The following is a 27,603-nucleotide window of genomic DNA, read 5'->3' as shown; positions in this document are numbered from 1 at the left end:
GTAGTTCATAGAAACGTGTAGTTCCAAATTGTGGTCTTTTCGCTCCTCGGGAAGATCAGCATCGCAGAAGCTCAAATTATTACAAGCAGTTATATTTGCAACAATGCTATCAAACTGTTCAATAGTGACATCATGATCCACGTATGCCACATCCAACACCCTCTACAAAGCTTCATGGTGTGGCTCAGAATTCATCAACAAAGATAGGACAAATATCTTTGATGGAGTTTGTAGCAGTTGATCAACAACATTATACTCACTCCTTTTGATAAGCCTCAACATCTCATCACATTCCTCTTTCAAAATGCCATGCTGGCCAACCAGGACAAGAGTTTTCATGGATTTATCAACAACAGGGTCAACGCCATTCACAACAAGTGCCGGATTCGAAGAAGAAGTCCCCACAGGACCAGCAGGATTAATAACAACAGTTCTTCTCACGTCATCCTGGGGTTTCGGCGGCGCCGAGAAAACACGACCACTGCGGGTCACTCCACTGATGTTAGAAATGCTCACTACAGAAGTTGAGGGTGACGACACCTCCTTTCCATCTTCTAGCATAACTGCATTATATCTATAAGGCACTACTTTATCTGATGAATAGGGGACAGGGCCCGCTGACTTGATTACAAGAGATGGAGAAACCTTTTTCTAGCTTCCATCATATTTGACGACAACAGGCTCTGGTATTCTGAACACAGGAGATATAACATCAACTGCATCCTCATTGCGATTCTGAAGTATCTCGATCATACCCTGATCCAGCATCTCTTGGATATCTTTCCTTACTTGTCGAAATCCTCTTTCGTTGACCGTGCACACCTGGCACCTATCATGGTCATGCTCATGGTGACTGTATCCACATAACAGTTTATGCATCTCGACCAAAGATTTCCTGATATCATTGACATACAAAACTTTATATTTTCCAGGGAAACCCTGGACCATGTTCACAGCAGCTTTCCCATGCTCGGGCAATGGGTTCTTCTTCACATTAGGACCTACGTCCTCGAAAAACAAAATCCCACTTCTAACAAGGTCTTGCACCTTGGTCTTCAGGGGATAGAAATTCTCCACATCATGTACGAGAGCACCGAAATGATATACACAGTGTAATTCAGGCTTGTACCACCACTGAGGATTGGTCGGTACAGCAGGAGGATCACGTGGAGTAATTAATTTTCTATCAATCAAAGACGAATAGAGTTCAGCATAGGTCATTGGAATTGGATCAAAAGTGACCCTCTTCTTACATAGCTGGTGCTGGTGTTATTGTTGTTTCGAGACTGGTAGGTCTGCTGTTATGGACAATGTTGTTGTTGATATTGTTGTTGTTGTTGTTGATGATGAGCTTCTCTGAAGGCAGGTGCTATATGAGCCACCTGGTGTTGGCTGACGGCAGGGCAAATATTCTTCCTCTTCACAGAGGGTCTTCTCTTAATGTGGGAAGACACAACATGTGCCTCTCCCTCTTTCTTCTTTGCAAAGCCCCCATATCGCTTTGCTGAAGAGCCTTCATCCTTAGATAGACGTCCTTCACGGACTCCTTCCTCTAGCCTCATTCCCATATTCACCATTTCAGTGAAGTCCGAGGGAGCACTAGAAATCATCCTCTCATAATAGAAATAACTCAAAGTATTCAAGAAGATTTTGGTAATTTCTTTCTCTTCGAGGGGTGGCACAATCTGAGCGGCCAACTCACGCCACCTTTGGGCGTACTCCTTGAAAGTATCCTTCTCTTTCTGGGACATTGCCCTCAGCTGGTCCCTATCGGGAGCCATATCCACATTGTATTTATATTGCTTGACGAAAGCTTCGCCAAGATCATTGAAGGAGCGGATGTTCGCACTATCCAGACCTATGTACCATCTGAGTGCAGTACTAGACAAGCTGTCCCGGAAGTAGTGAATAAGGAGTTGATCGTTGTCTGTTTGCGTTGACATCTTGTGAGCATACATCCCAAGATGGCTGAGAGGGCAAGTGTTTCCGTTGTACTTCTCAAAGTCAGGCACTTTGAACTTTACAGGGATCTTGACGTTGGGCATAAGGCACAACTCAGCAGTATTCTTACCAAAGACGTATTTACCCCTCAGAGTCTTCAGTTCCTTGCGCAGCTCAAGGAATTAGTTGTTCATCGCGTCCATCTTCTCATAAACATCTGGGCCCTCAGACGACTCAGAATGATAGATGGTGTCTTCTACTCTTGGTAAGGTGTGCACAACAGCAGGTGGCACAGAAAGGACCGGGCTAGATGCCGGCCGAGGAGCGGGCAGGTGGCACAAAATTGGCGGGCATCCCCCAAGGGAACCCGACTGGCATGGTAGGCGCAAAGTGATCTGTTGCAGCAGGCACAGTTGAGGAAGCTGCCTCTGAGATGACAAGTCTCGAGGGAGGAGTTGCAGGAGTTGGAGATGATTGGCTCTGAGCAGCCAGTACTGACTCCATCATGGCAGTCAGCTTAACTACCTCCTCTTTTAGTTCCCGATTCTCTTGCTCTAGATGATCCATTAGCTTTGGAAGATTCGCTCTGGTGTTATACCGATGCGTCAGCTTGTCTTCAAAATAAATGAAGAGCAAAGAGTTAGACCACTGATCAGAGCTGAACAAAACCTTCTTATGCATATGATGCATGCAATGTTTGTGCATATGATTTATTTTTTAATCAGAGGAACTTTATAGATCTATTTGCAAATATTTGAAAATATTAATTTTTTTAAGACATATATGGAATACTCATAGCAATAATATTTGGAAAATTTTACACCAATGAAGTATAGTTTTGGTAACCAAATACAATACAAGAGGAAAGGAGAAATAACATCCTATGGAGCCCTAGAAACAATCGTCTAAAGCTCTCGAGACCGGAAGATAAGTTGCACGAAGCCTCTTCACCTCTATCTCATAGGCTGACTCCATATTTACCTTCTCCTTCCCGAGCCGATCATACTTCCTCTTCCAAAACCTGGATGACTGAGGAAGAAGAGAAGTGACCACATCATCAGGCTCATCAATAACCTGATGCTCCAGAAATTCTATCACAACATCCTTATCTCTGAGTTGCTGAAGTAGTTCCTCTCGCTCACGAACCCAAGCACATGAACAGTCTTTATCACTCAACTCCTCTACTCCTTGGTTAGGGAGGGTTGAAGGCCCAACCATAACCATAGGGGTAGGTCTCGGATAGTCATAGGGCATACGGTACTCAGAAGCTCTCCTCCTCACCCAAGTGGTGTAGGGTTCCAAAGCAATACAATTCTTCGGACCAAGCTCTTTCATTCCCTTCATATGTATCTTGCGCCAGGCGCGGACCATTCTGCCCTTCAAATTTTAGGGATCTTTACCCTCTTGAAAGAACACACTTTCCAATAGAATTTTGTTAGGTTTATCCTTTAAGGGGAACCCAAGCTGACGGCGAGCTAAAATAGGGTTGTAGTTAATTCCACTACATGTACCAAGAAGAGGCACATTGGAGAATTCACCACAAGAGTCGATAATCTGGACACCATCATACACACAGTTATACCAAAAGATATCATCATTAGTGAGAGACATAAGTCTCGTAGACCACCGTAGACATTCTTTGTTTTCTTTGAAGGCAAGCGTCTGAGGTAAGTGAGAAATAAACCACTTGCACAACAGAGGCAGACAACACACAATGGTACCGCCACCCTTTGCATTCCTCATATGCAAAGAGAAATAAGTGTCACCCAACAGAGTCAGAACGAGATTAAGAGTAGAGAAACTCCTAATAACATTCACATCCACAAAATTATCGATGTTGGGGAATAACACTAGCCCATAGATGAGAAGTACAAATATGGATTCAAAGGCGTCCTCACTCATGGCCTTCCCAAACAAAGTAGCTTGGGCAATGAGAAAATCAGATGGAAGACCTTGAATTCCAGCTTTGGTAGTCATATGAGCAACAATCTCAGATACATCTACATGAAGCAAGTCAGCAATCTCTTGGGAAGAAGGAACCCTCTCCAAGCCACTGAACGGAAACTGATCCAAGATAGGTATACCCACAAGATAGGCATACTCCTCAAGTGTAGGCAAAAGCTGGAAATCCGGAAAAGTGAAGCAACAGTACAGGGGATCATAGAACTGCACTAGCACACTCATCAAACCTTCATCCACCTGAGTAGAAAGAATAGACAGAAGCTTCCCATGGTGAGCTTTTAACTCCAAGGGATCTAATACATAGAGTGTCAAACTCCTTAACTCTTTCAAGTCGGGTTGTCTGAAACTGTACTTCTTCGTATTCCTTCTTTGCTTATCCATGTCTGAAAATTTGCAAATAGACCTCTTAAGTTCCTTGAAATTTTTCAATTGTTGATGATATGGATGCAAATTAATGCATGAATGCATGGATGCAACAATCACACTCAAGGATCAAGCAAGTCACGGCACACAAAGGTCACGGGATGGATCAAGTCATCCTCAATATCAATCATCCATTTTGGTGGATTATGGTTTACACCTTATCAACACCCCAGTTCCATTGATATTGAGGATATACGAGAACAGATCAACCGCGAATCAAGGGTTTTTTGTAGTCACGAGCATGGAGTCTCGGTTAAGAACCACCCAAAGGGAGTGTACTATGGTTAAACCTGACAATCATGTTCTAAAAAGGTCCCCATAGTCATCATCTCATCTTTCGTATATTATCAGAGAAAACCACTACTCGTATACCAAAAATATTCTCAAGAGAGACTCTTATGAGTGTAGTACCGCGTAACAATCGTATCAAATCTTACACTTGAACGACCTTCGCACTACGTCCTAAAATAGGCCAAGATGGGCTAGGTAATCTAAGGTCCTTGGCTTCTAAGGTATATATTGGAAAGAGTAATGCCTACCACGACTACTCGTGTGACATTATTGATCCCAACAAGACCTCCACCAAGTGAATGGGCTTGCAAGTCAACTTGCTAAGGAATAACTCCACACAAGTCAACAAGACTATGTCATTCTCCTATCATAAGTGCACTCGAGTTCGGGTATATAACTCATCTCACAAGAGACCACCAAGCACACAAGCAATTGAATATATCAAGCAATTCATACATTACAAATAATACAATCATCCCAAATTTGCACCCAAAAAAAAGTCACAAATAAATATAAACATACAATACAACAAAGGCAAAAAGTAGGCTAAACCCACTAGGAAAGACCAATCCGCACCAGAGTCGCCACTTTTCTGTAGCGGGGTATTCGGTACCTTATGATTTATTGACTAAATCAAAAATAAGCGTACGATTCGAGTCGCCACCGCACTTCTATTTATCCAAAGGAAAGTATAGAAAGCGAACAAAAACCAAGTAAGAAGTTTTATCAAATCAAAAACTAATAAAAATGTCAGAGATCTGGGTAAGGGGGTTGGTTATGAAATGGGAAGGTTTTAAGCAACCAAAACATCCTTAGTACTCTAAGGGAGCCCTTTTTGCAAGTGTGTATTGTAGGTTGGTATTTGTTAAAATATTTGTGCAAACAATATTGGGGAGATGAGAAAAGAATATACATTATATTTACAATTTTGTCGTTTGAATGGATGAACCCATTACCTACGTACCATCACAAAGGTAGGATCAAAACCTCGTAGTTCGGGGTAAAAATCTCAAAATATTGGTGAATTGATTTGACCAAAAGCCTTAAGGTCTTTTGTTATCAAAGGGAGAAAACTCAACCTAAACCAACAATCCACCATGTGAAGAGAGCTTCAACATACTAGTGAGGGATCCACCCTATAATAAGTATGGAAGACTTATAGTCCAATCACTAAGGATAAGGTGAGGTTTACATCAACCACTATGATAACTCAAACCTATGGCTAATGTTTATGAGAATTTTTAACAAAGGTGGCCATTAGAACCACAAAAACAACTTGAAGTGAGTTTTATTTACAAGTTAGAAGTATTCACAATATGAAGTCAAAGTTGACTTAAGGTTCATTCATGATAAGTATTAATGAAAAGAGTTTTAAAAAAAATCAAAGGCATAAGGCCTAGGTTTCTAATTTGAAAACAATGTCAATGTTTGCACAAAATGAGTTTGGCTTGGGTTAGAGTGGAGAGAAGAAGAGAAGGCCTAGTCCTAAACATGCAAATATGAGAGAAGAGATAAAACCCTTAAGTTCCTTTTCTTAACATCATAAAGATGATTCAAGATGCTCCTTTCCTTTGGACTTAGCATTCAAAACAAATATTATATTCAAGCTCCTAGGATCTCCACTTGGCTTGTCTCTCTTAACTTGGCTATTTATGACAATGGTCCTTCTTACTATCTCATGTTTAGAATCCTTATCACACAAGAACAAACAATCAAAAGGTTCACAACACAATAAGAGAAATGGACAAAGAATGGGTTTGGATTAGGGGTCCATTGAAGTCAACTTTTATGATTTAGCATTCTAAAGGCATGAGGCCTAGTTGCTCTTCAACAAGTTTAGCATTCTAAAGGCATGAGGCCTAGTTGCTCTTCAACAAGTTTACCATTCTAAAGGCATGAGGCCTAGTTGCTCTTGAACTTCTTTTAAGCATAGGTATGGTCCTAATTCTATGTCCTTTCTCCTTTTTTCATTGGGTTCACACAAACAAAGACAAAACAATCACAAAGCAACAATATATTTACAAACAATAATGAGCTCAAATATGCAAAAGGAAAATGACATAAACATAAAATATGTGCTCAAATGAGCAAAGGGAAAAGCAATATGAATAAATGAGCAATAAAGTAAATTGCATTAAAGTAAATTGCAAGAATTAAATGCTTGAATTAAAGTTAGTAGTTAATGGTTAATGTTAGTGTGTCATAAGACAATTTAGCGTTATGTTAAGCAATCTTAAGTGGACTAATGTAGTAGTCACACCTATCTGATGCCGGTCAATAAAACTATAGGCAAATAAACACAAGTTAGAGATCATGACTAGTAAGTCAAGCTCCTACAACTTGCCATGCCAAAATAAAAGAAGGAGAGTCTTGTATGGATTTCAGGTTTTTTGCTTGACCAAGAAGCAACCTATCTTGGACACAAAGCAACTCACTTGATCTTTGATCAAGTTGAGTTTGATTTGGATCAAAGAAGGTTAAGCCTCTCATATGTCAAGACCAACCACAAACCATTAACTCATTATCCAAAATAAAAAAGAAGAAGATGAAGATGAAATGAAATGAATAAAAGGGAGAATTCAAATGAAATGTCAAAACACAATGATCAAAATATGGATCAAACCATCATCAACCAATGTAAAACAGAAGAAAAATGAAAATTAAAAGTCAACAAAGTCAAACATATTTTTTGGTATTTTTGGAATTAAAATAAATGCAAAATTAAAATGGTTAAAATATGGTCAAACCTCAAATTCAATTCAAATCAACTTCAACAAGTCCAATTGAATCATCATAGGTCTAACATGGTCAAACAAGGTTTGACAAATTTTCTCAACATTTTTTGAAAACAGAAACTATTTTAAAATCAATTAAAATCTATAAAATATAACACAAATGAATTAAAATCTCAAATAAATCTCAAATCAATTAAGAAATTGATGAGAATATTTTCATAGACTTATCATGATCCATATGTGTTAAGAAAATATTTTTGGAATTTTTTAATATCAAAAAGTATTTAAAATGAATTAAAAACTATTAAAAACAAAATAATTCACAAAAAATATTAAATGGAATCACAAAAATAATTAAAAATCAGATTTTGAAACTAGATTTTTCAAGAAAAGTTTTAATGTTGGTCTCATATTTTTGTGATTCCAAATAAAATAGTTATGAATTTTTGAAATAAATGGAATAAAAGAAAATAAAACAAAAATTAGAAAAATATGAAAAATCAGCAGCGCTTGGATCCACTTCATTAATTGACGTGGACACATCAAGCGGTCCAGAAGCGCGCTCCCACCATGGTCATGAGTCAAGTGCAAAATAAAACGAATTAAAAAAGTCAATAGAAACAAAGGCCATGATTAGATCATTTAAACATCATCCAATGGCTCAGACTCATCCACATGGGGATGGTGGTGGAAACCACCATCTTCTCCGGTGGATCAACCAACTTCGGCCACCAGTTGCAGGTTTTTGATCCTCAACCAAAATGCACGAGCCAGGTACCAAAATGAAGCTGGGGTGATGTACATCACCCCTGTAACCTTGGATTGTCCTCAAGATCTCTATCAAGTGAGAAATATGAGCTTGAACATCCAGGTATGCAAACTGAAAAGCTTGAAAACATGAAATCAAGACCACCACTGGCCTGCCTCTTACACGAGGACTTCAAAAAAAAATTTGAACACAAGCAATTCACATCATAGAGCAAGATATAGATCAAAACAGTTAGAGGATAAACCTTTGAAGAATAGGTTTGTGCAGCACAATCCACTTAAACTCTTGCTTCTAATTTGATCAGGAAATGATGATGATGCAAGGCTTAGGAATTGGAACTTGAAGATCAACCAACGAAGTTGAAATTCAAATTTGAAATTGAGAAATCAAAATCAGAATTCCTTTGGTATGGTTGGGTTTTCACTTCTACAGAGTTTCAGGTTGCCTTGAGGTTCAGATTTGAATGAGTATGGCATTGTATTTATAGCTGAGCTGCAAGCAAGCAAGTGTATAATTTGTGTGCATGAAGCTTTGGGTCCTCCATGCATGGGCCTGTACAGGCGCATGGGAGGCCCAAACTCAAGTGTAATTGCAAGCTGAGACCATACCAAGTTGAATTGGATGTGCAATTGGGACTGTAATAGCTTGCATTTCAAGATTCAATGTGAATTTCATAATTGGTCACAAATATTCATCTCTTTGAAAGTCACACATAGAAAGTCCAAACATAGGCATGTAAGTAATGGTTGGAAAGGTCTTGACATAAGGAACAAAAGCTATGTTGGGAAAAAATCCATTTGGAGTTTGGAAATTTGTGAAAACTGGCCTTGAAGTTTGAGGTACAAAACATGTATAAGTTCCCTTTGAATTTTTTTGCCAAAAGTGACCAACTTCTGGCCCTTCTGTTTCAATGATGCAAGCCTCAAATGGAACAACCTCCAACATCCAGGTTGTATATCTTTTCAGGATGATCAATCTAGACTTACATTTTGCATCATTTGGATTTTTTATGAGAAAGTTATGGGCACTTGAAGTTGGACATTTTCAACATTCAATGGTTTTGGTCCAAAGTGACCTATAATGTTTTGTATTATCACATGTGTTTATTTTAGGATTATGAAGTTTTGTCCAACATAACATTTTAAGTAGACATCCTAAGATTTCCAATTCAATTGGTCTCACCTCAAAATCATAAACAATGAAGAAGTTAGGTCCATGGGAAGTTGACCCAAAATTAGGGTTTCAGTCAAAATGACCTATAATGTTTTGAAATAAATGATGACTTTCCATGTTTCAAATGGATTTTAGATGAACATGAAAGTTGTTCATATGGTTCTTAAGAACATATTTTATCTTGGGGTTATCTTCATTTGACAAACACATCAAACGTTAGGTCTCAGTGGATCTCAGTTTAGTCAGATGACTTGACTGGTCAACTTCTCAAGGCCAAACTTCAAATCTTGATGAATGAATGATTGAGGATACTTAAATAGGCTCATATATGAATAAAATAAAGAACGAAATAACTTACCTTGATTAAATTTGATCAAAGGTTGAGGTTGCTTCATGAGCAAGGCACGGTCAATGCATAGTTGAATTAGGGTTTCCTTGGGAAACAATCCTCAAGCCCTTTGGTTTATCTTGATCAAATTTGCAAAATGAGATACGTGGGAGACATATATGATGATTTAGAGCTTTGGGGACCATTGTCTTGCTTGCTTTCATCTTCATCTAGCCACTACATTGAGCATTGGAGCGTCCTATGAGCAAGGGATCTCATGATTGCTTGAGGTTCAAAACAAAAGAAGTTAGTGACATATTTTTGTGCTTTTGGTTAGCAAACAAAATAAGAAAAGCAATAATATACAATTCAAGTATGCTTGGTGGTCTCAAATTAACTCACAAAATTCCCAACCCAAGGGTGAAGGAACCACACATGCTATGATCCTTGAGGCAATGCAATGAGCAATGATATGATGCCATGAGGGATCTTAGGGTCAAAATTAGGGTCTTACACCAGCGTCTGATGGATGAAGGCATGATCCATATTGTTCAATCTTGCCATATATATGACGATGTTAATGTCATAGTTCTCGTTTTCAAACAACCAGGGTGGTTGGTGATTCAGTATGATAGCAGTAGTAACGAGAGCGTCAACAATAGATCAGTTTCGCTGTTGGTAATACGGTTAGCGGGCCCAATCTCATATGCATCTGATAAGGCTGTACCGTATCAATACAATGCTATGATGTTAGAAAATGGTCAAGAGGTCCCGTTACCTACGACCACTTCAATGGTGAGCATTGCAGATGTTACGAAGGTGACCCGCATTGGTCGAGTTTTTGGACCAGTGTTCCCGGAGAATAAAGAAGAGTTGAGTATTGGTAAGAAGGCGGAAGTTCCTAATGTAGATCCTGTAGGTTGTTCAAAGGATAAGTCTGGTGAATCCAGCAATTTGAAAGCCAATAGTGATGATGATGAGGTACTCCGACTGATCAAGAGGAGTGAATTCAACGTGGTTGAGTAGTTGCTCCAAACCCCCTCAAAAATTTTCGTGTTGTCTCTGCTTTTGAATTCTGAAGTGCACAGAGAAGCACTCCAGAGAGTTCTTGAACAGGCATATGTGGAGCAAGATGTTACTGTGGATCAATTTAATCACATTATGGCCAACATCACTTCATGCAAGAATTTAAGTTCTTGCGATGAAGAACTCCCTGAGGAGGGAAGAAATCACAATCTGGCTTTGCACATTTCGATGAATTGCAAAGAAGATGCTTTATCAAATGTGCTAGTTGACACTGAGACGTCACTCAATGTGCTTCCAAAGTCAACATTGTCAAAGTTATCTTATCAAGGAGCTCCGATGAGATACAATGGAGTAATTGTCAAAGCCTTTGATGGCTCGCCCAAGACGGTCATTGGAGAAGTGGAACTTCCAGTCAAGATAGGTCCGAGTGATTTTCAGATTACTTTCCAAGTAATGGATATTCACCCGGCCTACAGTTGTTTATTAGGAAGGCCATGGATTCACGAAGCAGGAGCTGTTACTTCCACTATGCATCAAAAGCTCAAATTTGTCAAGAATGGCAAGTTGGTGATTGTGGGAGGTGAGAAAGCGTTGTTGGTTAGCCATATATCATCTTTCTCATATGTGGAAGCTGAGGATGAGATTGGAACTCCATTCCAAGCCTTATCTATTGCTACTGAGAAGAGAGTTGGGGCACCTATGTCCTCTCCGAAAGATGCACAGATTATTGTGGAAGAAGGTCCTGTTGATCAGTGGGGCGTGTGGTAGAGGTCGCCGACAATAAGGGAAGAACTGGTTTGGGGGATTCCATAAGGGCTCGTCAATCGTTAGATCTGAAGTGATGCAACTCAGTTTCCGTAGCGGAGGGTTTATTCATGGGAATGGACAACACTTAGTTGATGTGCTAGAGGACAATGAAGAGGAAGACTGCACCAACTTTGTGACGCATGGACAGACATGCAACTATTGAACTGCTTTTGATATTCCTGTTTTTTTGCATCGATCTAAGTAATTTCTTTTATATTTTAAAATCCTTCTCCTATGCCTAAGGGAGAAGTGAGAATTGTTTGGGCATTTTAAATTGATCATCAATAAAATTAATTCTATTCATCCACATCTCTGATGTTTTTTTTTTTACTTTTTGCTTATTTCTGAAAATGGTAATCACAAAAACATAAATAAACAATATAATTGTCCATCTGCATAATATTTGGTCACAAATTCACTTCTCTAAAATCAAAATATCAAATCATTATGCAGGTTGGTTCCTAACCCCATTGAATACAATGATCCTTCTCCTTCTCCAAATTTTGAATTCCCCGTGTTTGAGGCCGAAGAGGAAAGTGTTGTAGAGGTGAGTGATGAATTGTCTTGTCTTCTTGAGCAAGATGAAAAGATTATTCAGTCGTTTGAAGAGCAGATTGAGCTAGTCAACTTGGGTTCCGAAGATGATGTGAAAGAAGTCAAGATTGGGTCTCGACTGTGTCCAGATGCTAAGAAGAGGTTGATTGATCTTCTTTGAGAGTATTCAGATGTGTTTGCTTGGTCCTATCAAGACATGCCTGGGTTGGATTATGAGATTGTGGAGCATAGATTGCCATTGAAGCCAGAATGCCCGCCAGCCAAGCAGAAGTTGAGAAGAACGCATCTTGATATGGCTATGAAAATCAAAGAGGAAGTTCAGAAGCAGATTGATGTCGGTTTCCTTGTAACTGCTGAGTATCTGTAATGGGTGGCCAATATTGTACCAGTTCCAAAGAAAGATGGAAAAGTCTGCATGTGTGTTGACTATAGAGATTTGAATAAAGCCAGTCCGAAAGATGATTTCCCTCTGCGACACATTGACATGTTGGTAGATAATACTGCTAAATTCAAAGTCTTTTCGTTTATGGATGGATTTTCTGGATATAATCAAATTAAAATGGCACCCGAAGATATGGAGAATACCACATTCATTACACCCTGGGGAACATTCTGTTATACAGTGGTGCCTTTCGGTCTAAAGAATGCTGGTGCGACTTACCAGAGAGCAATGACTACTCTTTTTCATGATATGATGCATAAAGAGATTGAAGTTTATGTCAATGACATGATTGCTAAATCAATTGATGAAGAGGAACATGTTGAGCATTTGTTGAAGTTATTCCAACATTTGAGGAAGTATAAACTCCGCTCGAATCCCAATAAATGTACTTTTGGTGTTCGTTGTGGTATGTTGTTGGGATTTATTGTCAGCAAGAAAGGTATTGAAGTTGATCCTACCAAGGTCAAAGCAATACAAGAGATGCATGCGCCCAAAACTGAGAAGCAAGTCAAAGGTTTTCTTGGCCGCTTAAATTATATTTCCAGATTCATTTCCCACATGACTGCCACATATGCGCCTATATTCAAGCTTCTTCGGAAAGATCAGTCTTGTGATTGAACCGAAGACTGCCAGAAAGCATTTGATAGCATCAAGGAATATTTGCTTAAGCCCCCGATTTTGTCTCCACCTGTTGAAGGAAGACCGTTGATCATGTATTTGATTGTGCTAGAAGATAGTATGGGTTGTGTTCTTGGTCAGCAAGATGAGATTGGGAAGAAAGAATTTTCAATCTACTACCTCAGTAAGAAGTTCACTGACTGTGAGACTTGGTATTCAATGCTTGAGAAGACTTGTTACACATTGGCTTGGGCTGCTAAGCGTTTGCGTCAATATATGTTGAATCATACCACTTGGTTGATATCCAAAATGGATCCATTCAAGTATATATTAGAGAAGCCTGCTTTAACTGGGAGGATTGCCCGTGGGCAAATGTTGTTATCAGAGTATGATATTGAATACCGATCTCAGAAAGCGATCAAAGGTAGTATCTTGGCTGACCATTTGGCTTACCAACCAGTTGAAGATTATCAGTCGGTGCAGTATGATTTTCCTGATGAAGAGATTTTGTACTTGAAAATGAAAGATTGTGATGAACCATTGCTAGAAGAAGGGCCAGAACCTGGTTCCCGTTGGGGCTTGGTGTTTGATGGAGCTGTTAATCAATATGGAAATGGAATTGGGACAGTGATTATTACTCCTCAAGGAACACATCTACCATTTACAGCTAGGTTGACTTTCATGGCAGAATATGAAGCTTGCATTATGGGGCTTGAAGAGGCCATGAGTCTCAGAATCAAGTATTTGGATGTCTATGGAGATTCAACTATGGTTGTGAATCAAATCAAAGGTGAATGGGAGACAAATCAACCCAGTTTAATACTGTATAAAGATTATGCAAGGAGAATTTCAACTTTCTTTACAAAGGTTGAGTTTCATCATATCCCACGAGATGAGAACCGGATGGCAGATGCTCTTGCAACATTAGCATCAATAATAGTAGTGAAGTACTGGAATGAAGTTCCTAATTTATCTGTCTTGATAGGCCAGCTCATGTGTTTGTTGTTGAAGAGATCAAAGATGAGAAGTCGTGGTATTACGACATCAAATGTTTCCTCCAAAGTCAGATTTACCCGCCTGGGGCATCTTTGAAAGATAAGAAGACTTTGAGAAGATTAGCCAGTAATTTCTACTTGAATGGTTATATATTGTACAAGAGAAACTTTGACATGGTTTTGCTCAGATGAGTGGATAGACACGAAGTAGACTTGTTGATGACCGAAGTGCATGAAGGTTCCTTTGGTACTCATTCCAATGGACATGCAATGGCGAAGAAGAAGTTGCGAGTAGATTACTATTGGATGACAATGGAATATGACTGTTGCAAGTTTGTGAAAAAAATGCCGCAAGTGTCAAATTTATGCTGATAAGATTCATGTTCCTCCGACACTATTGAATGTTATCTCTTCCCCATGGCCCTTCTCCATGTGGGGAATTGATATGATTGGGATGATTGAGCCCAAAGCTTCGAATGGACATCATTTCATTTTAGTGGCAATTGATTACTTCACAAAATGGGCTGAAGCGGCATCGAATGCAAATGTAAACAAGTAAGTTGTTGTAAGGTTTATCAAGAATCAGATTATATGCCGTTATGGTGTGCCAAGTATGATCATTACTAACAATGGATCGAACTTGAATAACAATATGGTGGAAGCTCTTTGTAAAGACTTCAAGATTGCACATTATAATTCTTCTCCCTACAGACCCAAGATGATTGGGGATGTTGAAGCTGCGAATAAGAACATCAAGAAGATTATCCAGAAGATGGTTTTCACGTACAAGGATTGGCATGAGATGCTCCCATTTGCTTTGCATGGGTATCGTACATCCGTCCGCACTTCAACAGGGGAAACCCTTTTCTCTCTTGTTTATGGTATGGAAGCAGTGCTCCCCGTAAAGGTTGAGATTCCTTCATTACGTGTGCTCATGGAAGCCAAGTTGACTGAAGTTGAATGGTGTCAGACCACGTTTGACCAGTTGAATTTGATTGAAGAGAAGAGATTGATTGCCATGTGTCATGGCCAGTTATATCAGCAGAGAATGAAAAAAGTTTTTGATAAGAAGGTTAAGTCTCATGTGTTCAAAGAAGGTGACCTTGTGCTCAAGAAGATTTTGACGTTCAAATCAGATTCCAGAGGAAAATGGACTCCGAATTATGAAGGCCCATATGTTGTCAAGAGAGCCTTCTCAGGTGGTGCTTTGATTCTTACAACTATGGATGGTGAAGAGTTCACTCGTCCCGTGAATGCAGATGCAGTCAAGAAATACTTCGCCTAAAAAGAAAAGAACAGCTGGCTAAGTTGAAAACCCGAAAGGGCGGCTTAGGCAAAAATGAGCGTCTCAGTGGATTGAAAACCCGAAAGGGCGGTCCAGGCAAAAATTAGAGACATAAAACAGGAAAGAATTTCCCGATAAGTGGAGCACCCCACCTTGGGGTAACTTATGCAAAAATTAGGGATTATGGAAAGTAACTGCATCCTGCTGATCTTCAATGATTTTTGAAGACTTGTTTGAGCACAAGGGTTGACATCGATTCAGCTCCAGCAGCGGTCAAAAGCATAGTGGATATCAAGATTTGGTAGAAGGATTAAGGATCATTTGTATTCAATGTACCCCTTTTCCATGTAAATTACCATTTTCAAACTGTGTAAAATCTATGGAGTCTTGTCATTTACAGACTACCATTTTATTAAATAAAGTTGAGCTTTTATCCAATTGTTTCTACTCTTATTTACTTCAACCAATAGTTTTAAGTTTTATTATGATCATTTTGAAATTATTTTTTTTAATCAAAATCAAGTTTTCTTTAATATATAAAAGCAAGAACTTTTCCAAAGCAAGTAACAGTAATATAAACATAATTTCGGTAAAAAGCAAGTCCTTAAGTGTGAAGCATCTGAGGTTCCCCAAGCAGTAACTCTTCGGGTATCCCTAGACATCAGTGTTGATTCATTTCCTCAGTAGAGTGTTGTTATCCCTAGTTAATAGATTCAGTTCCCCGGTGGAGTGTTTGATCCCCCAGTGGAGCTTCTTTCTTTTTCCCAGCTGAATTGGTTGATTCAGATACTCTGTGGCATATTGTTTTCCCCAGTGAAGTTGCCAGGATGTCTGTACATCCCAGTGGAGTTTCTTTCTCCATCCCCAACATAGTTTCGGCCCTCCCCAGTGGAGTTCGTATTTCCTTAGTAGATAGATCGTCATCAGAAGATGTGTTGATCTTTCCTAAGTAGATTTCTTTGGTGCCCCCATCGATCGTCGTATCTTTGCTCCTAGTCAAAGTTTCCTCCTGGTTCTTGAGCAGCTTTTTGTTTCTCCCAGTAGGTTTGTCTCCCATTTTTAAGGTGTTCACCTAAAATTCCCTATAGTTTGGATGTTTTATCCTCAGCAGATCTCTTCTATTTTTCCCCAGCCAGGGTTGAGCCTTTGCGATGTTGATCTCTCTGTTCTCCAGCAGTTTGTCTCCATGATTTTGTGGATTGACCGAGGACTGTACCAGTGGTTCAATTTCTTTGAGACACTTCTGTATCCTTTGCGATCGTTTTGTCAGCATGATCACCATATATACATATGCATAAATATTCATATAAATTCATAATTTGCATATCCTGCATCTTCATATTTGATTTGTTTGAGATTTTCATTCTCTGTTATGGCGGTACTTTATCCCCATACCAAATTTGGTGTCTGTCCTCTTTCAATTGTAGAGTGACATCCTCTAAGAGCAGAAAAGACTTTAACCTTTCTCTGTTTCCGCACTGAGTTTGTTTCCTCGTGGATGATTGATATTTCAGTTTCCTCCCTAGCAAATTTTCTGGATGGAATTACTCCCCTTGAGTTATGTCTTCATTGGGTTGAGTCTTGATTGACCATTTTCTTTCTAGCTCTTAGATAGATATCTTGGTCCCCTAAGAGTCTATCACCCAGTAACTGGTAATATTCTTCTTAGTTTATGGTTTGTTACTTCTTGCACAATACCCGACAAAAGTACCTTTTTTCTCCTCAGCAGCGTCCCTAGTGGATTTATTTCTCGAAAAGTATATCCTTGATATGTTCATCCTAACAGGTGACAGATATCTTTTCTTCCCCCGTGGAGTCTATCCTTGATATGTTCACTTTTTTTAATCAGTGACGGATATTCTCTTCGTTGGTATTCTACCCAGTAAAAAGGTAGTTGTAATTCCTATTTTGGTTCCTCAGAGAGCTAATCCTTGATATGTTCATCTTAATCGATGGCGGGTTTTCTTCTCCTTGTTGGTCTTCTACCCAGTAACCAGTAGTTGTAAATCCTACTTTTCTTTTATGCAGAGTTAATCCTTGATATGTTCACTTTAAATGGTGACGAATATTCTCTTCTTTGGTATTCTATCCAGTAACTGATAGATGTAATCCCTACTTTTATTCCCCTTTTCAGAGTCTATCCTTGATATGTTCACTTTAACCGGTGACGGATTTTCTCTTTGATTGGTCTTCTACCCAGTAACCAGTAGTTGTAAATCCTACTTTGTCCCCTCGTAGAGTGAATCCTTGATATGTTCATCCTAACCGATGACGGATTTTTCTCTTCGACGGTTTTCTATCCAGTTTTCGATAGATGTAATTCCCCCTTTTTGTTCAGTTGGTATATCATTGATATGTTCATCCTAACCGATGATGGGTATCCTACTTGACATTCCCAGGCAAGTTTATCCTTGATATGTTCATCTTAACCGGTGACAGATTTTCTTCCTTGTCGAGTTTATCCTTGATATGTTCATCCTAACCGATGGCGGATACTCTCACCCTTGGTCTTCTGCCCAGTAACTGGTAGTTATAAATCCTATGTTCTGCAGTCTTCCCTAGTAAGGCTATTCTTACCCAGTAACAGGTAATGAATATTCCCCCTGGCTTTTCCTCAGCGAGTCATCCTTGATATGTTCATCTTAACCGATGACGGATGTTCTCTCTATCAGATCTTTAGTATCTCCTTACCCAGTAACAGGTATTAGATAATAGATTTCTGCTCCTCCTGTGTTGAAATTTTATTTTCTCCCCAGTTGGGTTGAGTGCGCATTTCTGTAGTTGAAATCCCTTTTCCCTGCATGAGTCGAATATTTCAGTTTTATCCTGACTTATTCATATCCCCCACAGATATTGTGTTTGTTTCCCTGGCGTAGTCTTTCCATTTATATGGATTTCCTCTTGTCCCCCATTAATTTTAAGTCGTAGCCTCGCCTACGCATAAACTCCTTTTATCCCCAAGAGTCTCTGTCTCCCCAGTGAGTTTTCCTTATGGAATGCATTATACTCCTGTGGACTTTCGGTCTCTCTGATTCGTTTTCCTTTGTGGTAATATTTCCCCACAAAACGTTAACTTTTGCATTCATACCATATGCATCACGAGGTTTCTTAGGGACCAAAATTTGTTTCTCTATGTTGTTATTTAAGCCCATTCTACTGAGTCGAGCCGAAGATTTTAACCTTCACCTCCTCAGTTAGAATGTCCTTAAATAGGGGCAGCTGTAAGACCCCAATTTTGACCCTAAGATCCCTCATGCAATTCCATCATAAGCATAAGCACTGGGATCATACCTTGGCATCCTCCTTACCCCTCTTCCATTGGGGTTGTGTTGGGAGAGATCCCCAAGCACTTTGAGATTATATCATACTTGTATTTTATCATTTTACTAAGCAAAATACTAAAAATTTGTCTTTGTATCTATCTAACTCTTTTGTAGGAAGGGCATGATCTCATTGATTCATTGATCACATCTAGGGTTTGAGACCCTCATGAACAAAGAGCACAACCAATAATTGATTCAAGAATGGTTATGAGCATCATATAAGAGTCTCAATGTTCTCTACATGTTATATTGATCAAGTTTGCTTCAAGAGTTTGAGGGTGATTTGCCTTGGAAACCCTAGTTTGACTAGGTATCTTGAGTAACTTCTCCAACAAGCTATCTCACAAATTGATCAAATGTCTCAAGGGGCACTTCAAATTTTATCATCTTATGCATATATGATCTACCACGAGCGAAGAAAGCCAAGATAATTGGAAATTAGCAAGTTGGTTGATGGTGGTTGACCAAATGAATTCATCTGATTAAAACTGGGTCTCCCTAGACCCTGTCTCCTACAATTTTCACCATATGAAAATTATTACAAGAGAAAACATACTCTAAATGACATTACAAACAACTTTCATGTTGATACCTAGAGCTAGTTTTGCTTGGAAAATCATTTTCTATGTTGAAATATTATAGGTCATTTTGTCTAAACCCTAATTTGAAAGTCAAATTCCCAAGGCCATAACATGCTCAATTTTCATGAGATGAAATATTTCCAAGTTTCACAATCAAATTCAATGTGTCTACTTTAACTTTTATGTTTCGAGTGGGAGCTAATTCAACTTCTTTGAACATATGATATGAGGCTACATTATAGATCACTTTTGACTTATACCATTGATCAAGTGATTTTTCCAAACTTCAAAAATGCATGACTCTATCAATTAAAATCCAAATGACATGAAATTGGTGACCATTTTGAAGGCGTTTGAGATAGCTACAACTTTGATGAAGACACGTTTCTCATTTGAAGCTCCCATAAAAAGTTAAGCAAGATGGAATATTGAGACATATGGCTTGACACTTAGAAAATTTTTGATATGTCAAATTTTTTCAAACTTCCACCTCAAATATCTCCAAGTTCCAAGCTCTAAATGAAAAAGTGTTCAACTTCAAACTTGTTCCTCTTGATCTCACCTTTCCAAAGAGCTCAAATTCATTCATTTTGGACTTGAAATGCATAAGCTGCACATGGCTTAAACAGGCTGATATCATTTGGCATGGATCAATCTTCAAACAACAATGCACATTTGCCTTGCAATCCAATCCATCTTCAAAGCATCTGAAATTCAAATTTGGACTATCAGCTATCATTTCATGGGCCTATGTGCGCCCAGGCACCATGCTTTCATCATTTGCCAAATTTGGAAGGTTGAAAAGAGTGTGCAAATAATACATGGATTTGGCTTTATATACAACTGCATTTGCTCAGAAATCACACACATATTGCGCCAGCATTGAATCCCCATTGAAAACCCTTCACTCTAAGAGGATAACCCTGATAAATTCATTTGAACTTGAGCTTGAATCTCCACTGCTTTGGAATTCATTTCTCCAGGAATCCATTGCTTCTAAGCCTTTCCATTCCTCTCCTGCAAGCAATAGAAGTGAAGCCAAACACGATTCAGATCAAGATCTAGCAAGCTCAGACCTCCACTGAAGATAATTTGTAGAAATTTTAAACTCTTCGATTCTCTCAATTTATTGCTCAATTCCATTAATTCTTGAGTTGTCTGAAGTCCTACCAATGTAGGCAAGAAGATTGAGTTGCTTTGAGGCCAAATCAAAGCAACTCAGATCATGAACCTCATTTTTCAATTCCACATATCTCTTAATATATTTGGAATTGGATGAATTGGAGGTGATATTCGTGCTCAGTAATGTTTTCTCTTTAAAATTATCTCCATGTTTTGAAGTTTAGTGATGGTTCATCTTGACCAGTCTGGTGGAGCTCACCAGGGAAGATGACCGGAGCTCTGGCTCCGGCGATGATGTGGCTTGCATATGGACCATGGGATTTAAGTTCCACGTTTTAATCTTGACTGTGCCTTGTGATTACTCATGTTACAGCGCGTTTGACTAAGGAACACATGGAAAGCGCGTTTTGGATCATCAGATCTGCCACCACAATTAATGAGGGAGATCTGATGGTCCTCGTATTTTTGGATTTTCTGAATTTCATTTTAATTCCATTTTCTTCAATAATTCATATTAAATTTAATATTGATCCAAAAAATATGGGACTTTCACCAAAAAATTTCAAATATTTTTGTCTTCCATATTCTGAATTAAAATTATTTTTTGGATCATTATTAATATTTTTCAAGAATTAATTGATTTTTCATTTTTTAATTGTTTAAAAATATTTTTAAATGTCCAAAAATTATGAAATTTTTTCTCCAAGGTCCTTTGACCTTGTTTGACCTATGATAAATCTCATGGCCATTTATTTGGTGTTTTGATGAGATTTTAGGATTTGGACAAAATATATTTGAATTTAATGCATTATTTTATTATTTTTAATTGAATAAATGTCATTTTAATTGTGTTGACCATTTGTTTTGACTTAATTGAGTTTCTTATTTGTTGTTGGATCTTGGTTAAGGTTGATTTGACTTTGTCAAGTTAATATTATTGGATTTAGGGGATTGATGGAATGTACATTCCATCTCCCAAAATGAATGAATAATATTAATTTGGTAAAAGTCCTCCTTTGACTAATTTGTGATCTCATTCATCCCTTTCCCTCTTCATCTAATTTCCCTTATTCATTCATCCATTTTCAATTGGCCAATGACATCTTAAAGTCCTAATTCTAGTTGACTGAAAGATTAACATGAGTATGGATGAGATTAGGCCACACCTTTTCATATTTTTTGTGTGTGGTATGTTTAATGAGCATAGTTCTTAATACTATATCTCTAACATGCATTAACACTAAAAGTCTATTGCCCGACCTCAAATAGTTGTGTCTTCTACATAAGTCCAATTATGATTGCTTAACATAGCGCTAAATTTGTGACATAAAAGGCATAAGCGTTCTAGTTAATGAGATTGTAAGTCTCCTCTCTTCCATGGTATTGTGTGGAAACTTGGCCTTCTTTTCTTCCTTTGGAAGATGTTTGGGTTCAAGGATCCATGCTTGTGGCAAGTGGGTTGAGTGTTCTCCAAAGAATGTCTTGAAATCAAAAGCAAAACAAAACTAACTACTAACTTACTAACTATTGACTTTTAATTTCAAGCTCTTACTTTTAATACAATTTACTTTTAGCACTCTATTATCATTTGCCATTAACCATTATCATTATAATTGTTTATGTTTATGTAATATTCACTTTGTCCATTTGGACCATATTATGTGATATTATTTTTGTTCGTATATACTTTGTTTGCTTGTGTGGTCCTTGACCATTAATATACATAATAATAACAAAAACCCTAAAACACTTTTGAGTGGACTGTTGGTTTGATCTTGCCCAATTGGACTTAGAATTTAGGCAACATTCCTTTGCTAATGGACTTGGCCAATGAAAATTTGTTGAAGAAACAAGTACTTGCAATTTAAAATTCATCTGATACATCATTCAAGATCTCTCCAGTTCATCTGCAACATTGATCATTGTTAAGTTGTTATGTTGAACCTGTGACTTGTGGAATTCATCTGCTACATAAGATATTTTGAAGAAGATCATGAAGTGGATAAGCTTGGATGAGGCCATCTTTATTTGATGCCTTTGCTCCTCAAGATTGATATAATTGTGCCTTTGTGTGTTGCTTGATTATAAAAGTCCAAGGGAATTTTGGGTTTCTATTGACATACTTGTCTATTGGATTGCTCCCATTTGGTCAGATCTTTTCAACTTTAAACTTTTAAATTTTTGTGCATAGGATAGTCTCGTCATCTTCTCCCTATTTCTTTAATTTCAAAATCTCTCCCTCCATTTTCAAAAACTTCTTTGTGTGAACTACTTTTGTTCTAAACTTTGACCACTTTTACAAAAAGATAGAAACTTTGGCCTTATGCCATTGCATTTTCAAACTTATTTTCTTAAATCAAACTTGTAAATAAATTTAACTATACTTGACTTAAACTTTCAAAAAAGCCAAAAAGAACTAACTCATTCAAATCATTCTCAGGCCTTTGTGCCTTTCAAACTTAAATTTTTTATTAAACCAACACACTCACTTTGAAATTTATAGTACGAACTACGAGGTTTTGATCCCTCATTTATATGTTGGTACGTAGGCACGAGACCGAAGGTCTTGTCAAACACAAAAATATAATTAATGAATTATTTTCTCATCCCCCCATTCTATTTGTTTGTAAACATCACTTTGTACAAAATACATATGCACACAAAAAGGGCTCCCTAGGAGTACCTAGGACACTTCGGGTGCTAACACCTTCCCTCTGTGTAACCAACCACCTTACCTGTGATCTCTGATTCTTATTAGTTTTTATTTGAAAACTTCTTACTATTTGGGTTTTGTTCTTACTTTTTTCCCTTTCCCTTGGAAACAATAAAAGTGTCGTGGCGACTCTTGTTAATTGATCTCTAGCTTGTCAATAGCTTGATGATCATGAATTTTCCGCTACACACGCTTCTTCTTCCTCTTCCTTCTTCTTCCTCCTCTTCTACTGAATTTGAGAATAGTGAGCAACGAAAATGGAATGGTAGTGGTTAAGCTCAAGCAAGATTGAAGCTTCAATGGCTTTTTAAAAGAGGTAGAGCTTTAGTGAGGGAGAGGGAGTGAATTACAGAGTGAGTGAATTTCTGAGCAAAGTGTTCAAGGTCCCCAAAGGTTTGAATAATGACTGGCTGCACAAGTTTCTCTTTTAGTTAGCTTGGATAATGGAATGTAGGCAATTCTTATGTGTGGATTTTATTTGCCTTTCCTGTTATGATTGATTGAAAAGAAATTTTTAGGGAACTGATGTAGCATGTCTTAGTGAGTTCTCTGTTAGCATATGCCCTGCCATGACCCTGTTGCAACGAGCCTATCATCTGCTTGCATTTGGGATTCTTAATGTTATCATGCTAAAAAGCCATGACAGTTAATTAAGGGGAACCAACTTGCAAAGGCTTAGTTAATAGTTTTGATCCCTTCTTAGGAATGTTATGTTTGTTTGTGTTATGTTGTAGCTTGCATCCATAATTTAGATAATTTTGGTCTTTATGCACATGCTGAATGTGAGCTTACATATGTACATGGGTGGGGTTCTATTTTGTCACTATGATGATGACATTGTTTTGATGTTGCAGGTCTAGTGCAATATTGATGCAACTGATGGTTGGTGCAGGTACATCAGACATTGCCTTGGTTCATGTTTCCCTGGAACTGGTTTTGCTAGAAAAATTGAACCAATGTATTGAGTTGGTCTGTCAACTGCTGATTCTTTGAGATGGTCTTGTTTGATTCTTCTCATGTGATGCAGGTAAGGCCAAGTCAAGCTGGAAATTATCCAGGGTTTGCATGGTCTCAACTGGCATTGCTGTTTGCAAATTCATCCTTATGCTGGGAGTCATGACCACTGCAGCAGGCTCACCATTGCCTTCAAATGGAAAATGGAAAAAGCAAGGTGGTTAACCCTTCGATTGGATAACTCTGGTGTGACAGTGTACATGTTGTTGGTTGTTGTAAGACCACAAATGCATGATGCTTGCCAAAGTGATTCAATGCCAAGTTCAAGTGAATTGTCTTATCCAAATAATCACTATGAGCACATCATATGATCAGGTGGTTGTGGTATCTGTTTGGTGGTGATTGCAGGTTTTTAAACAAGGCAACAGGGTTGTACATTTTTCTGCGATAAAAGATGGTTGAGTGTGCTTGCAAGCTAGCTGTTGCAACTCTGTTGTGCAGGTTGATGCAAGTTATTGCAGGGTGGTTGCAAGGCAATATTAAGTGTGTTGATGAGGATGGTAGGTAGCTTGGTTGGTCTTCTTGCAGACAAACTGTTGGCTGCACTAGTTTTGGTTTACATCGCATGTAATGCATAGCTAGTTCAACCCATGGCTTGGCATGTTTCATGGATGAAAATGGTTGTACCTTTGCATTAGGTCCTGCTGGCTCATGATCACATTAGGTTTTGGCTTGGCCATTGACAACACTTGTGGTTTTACTTCATGGTTTGGCTTTTATATTGGTCATGACTTGGTTTGTGCAAGTTAGGCATTGCAGTAGGTTGGTATAACAGGGCAAATGCAGTAGGATAGAAGTTAATTGTCAAAACAAAACTCCAAATGTTCAAGGCACGACCAATGCATCAAAGTGAAGAAACCAAGTTCACATGGTTAAATCAAGGCCAACATGGACGTGGAGAATGGAATGAGAGTTAAGGGAGGTCATTTAGTGATTAGGGATGACGAAGGACCTAGGGTTGACTTTGGTCAAAGTTGACCAAAAAGTCAACAATTTGTCAAAATTCATTTTTTTTGTGTTTTTCTTGTAAATAGACATGGCTTGATGATTATGATGAAAGTTTAGGGCATTAGGGTTTTGGGTTGACTTTTTGTCAAAGTTTACCAAAAAAGTCAACTGTTGAGCAAAATCAACAATTGGTCAAAAATATCAAATTTTGTATTTTCTTATGTAGAATCATATAGAGTGGTTTAAAATGACATGAAATGGTTTCAAAAAGGATTGAAATTGGTTTTACAATTCGTTTAAGTATGACTTGAATGTTTGACTTTTTTTGGAAAAATAACTTGATTGATAATGTATATGAGCAAGGCCATGAAATGAGACCAATAGGTTAGGGTTTTATATGACATCCATGAATCAATAGCATGACTAGCAAGTGGCCTGAAACACAAGCGGTTTGGTTGTTCAGATGTCCAGGATCAAAGATGTGTACATACCCAAATGGATAACACCAATAGCTTTGAACCAAGACCAATGCTCCAAGAAAGGTTAGGTCAAGCAAATTGACAATGGGTAAAGATTGAGAGGTCATGAATGCACAAACAAGCCACCGAGTTCATCTGATTCATCCTCTCCTAATTAGGGCCTTGGAGACCAAGATAAGGCCTAGGGAAGCTCCAAGAGATCCTGCCCTAAGAAATTAGGGTTTTGAAGGCCCTAGGTTGTCTGGTCACAACATTGTAAAATTTAAGCCTCCACCACCATCATTAGGGTTTCACATCCCCCATGTTGATGGTATGATTATAACATGCCTTTGAGCTTTGATATCTACACAAACCCTAGCTTCATAAGCCCAAGTTTCTTCTGAATCCATGATGAATGTTGCATGTGGATGAATTATGAATGTATGCAAGTGGTCTCCTGATCAAGTGGTTTGAAGGATAGGTGAGAAAGGGGATGGAAAATTTTAGGGTACAACAACTGCCCCTATTTAATCTTCTTGGAACTGAATACAAGAATTGCAAGAGCTTTTTAGGTATTCGAGGTGGAAGGGGATTAAATACCGACGTGCCCAAAATTTGCATGAACAGGTGGTTGAAGTTCTATCACCAGTGTAGGGAAGATGCTACATGTAATGCATGATGTATGCTTATTTTTATGATTCATGCTTGTCTTCTTATATGTCATTTGTAGGGATATGTCTTTATTGTGATGGGAACTCTGACTCGTCATCAAAGATTAAAACATAATTGTCGTGAGGTCAACATTGCTGTCAAGGAATTTTTTACCTGTTAAAGAACACTGAAAGGCTGGAACCAATATGGTATCCCAGCTGATTGAATGTCACAGGTGTCCAAGTAAAACCATTTTTGAGTCACCTGTCATCTTTCAAGTTTATCAGGTTTTAACAGTAATGCAAAGTGTTTCTCCTTAGTGTAGCTTTTTATTATTCTCCAAAATTTTAAAGCATTATGTGAGTAAGATAAGTCAATTATTTTGCATACAAAACACAACAAAAAATGTTTGGTGGAATAACTGAATTTTATTGATATGAAATCTGTACAGATGGTGAGTACAAGGATGCAGACACCCTTAATGAGGATGTTGCAAAAATTAAGAAAATAATTGAAATGGCAATGGGAATTATTTTATATATTTTTCTCCATTGATTATAACATTGGCCTTAGTCTATCATAGAATCTGAATCCCAATATCTTACTTCGACTGATGGTGATTGCATCGGTCATTGACCCTCTGATATCTAGCTTGTAGCGTATGGGCTCAAAGATCATAGTCAATACCTTTATCCCTAACTTTTGCCTGGACATTTCAATTCTGTTCGTCCACCGAGATGCTCCTTTTTGCCTAAGTCTCCCTTTCGGGTTTTCGACTTAGCGAGCTTCGCATGTGTTCCCTCACTTTTGCCTGGACAATTCATTTTTTGGTCCATCGGGATAGCCATTTTTTCCTAGGTCAACCTTGCGGAGGTTAATCTAGCTGGATTTCATCATTTATTTTTAGGCATAATATTTTTTGACTATGTATGCATTCACTAGAGAGGGCAAATCTTCCTCATCCATTGTTGTGAGGATTAGAGACCCACCTGAGAAGGCCTTTTTGACGATGAAAGGTCCCTCATAGTTGGGAGTCCATTTTCCTCGCGGGTCTGAGTGAATAGAAGAATACCTTTTGAGCATGAGTTCTCCAGCGTGGTACTCACGAGGAAGAACCTTCATGTCAAAAGCTCGTTTGAGACGTCTTAGGTATAGCTGACCATGAAAGACGGCCGTCAAACGCTTCTCTTCGATCAGATTTAGCTGGTCATACCAAGATTGAACCCATTCAGCTTCATCAAGATCAGCTTCCATGATGACTCTGAGTGAAGGTATCTCGACTTCGATTGGTAGGACAACTTCCATCCCATACACTAATGAATATGGAGTTGCCCCAGTGGATGTGCAGACTGAGGTTCTGTAACCGTGCAGAGCGAAGGGTAACATCTCATGCCAGTCCTTGTATGTCTTGACCATATTCTGGATGATTCTTTTGATGTTTTT

This window comes from Lathyrus oleraceus, chromosome 4 (assembly GCF_024323335.1).
Source record: "Lathyrus oleraceus cultivar Zhongwan6 chromosome 4, CAAS_Psat_ZW6_1.0, whole genome shotgun sequence".
Taxonomy (NCBI): Eukaryota; Viridiplantae; Streptophyta; class Magnoliopsida; order Fabales; family Fabaceae; genus Lathyrus; species Lathyrus oleraceus.
Note: the sequence above shows the minus strand (reverse complement) of the source record.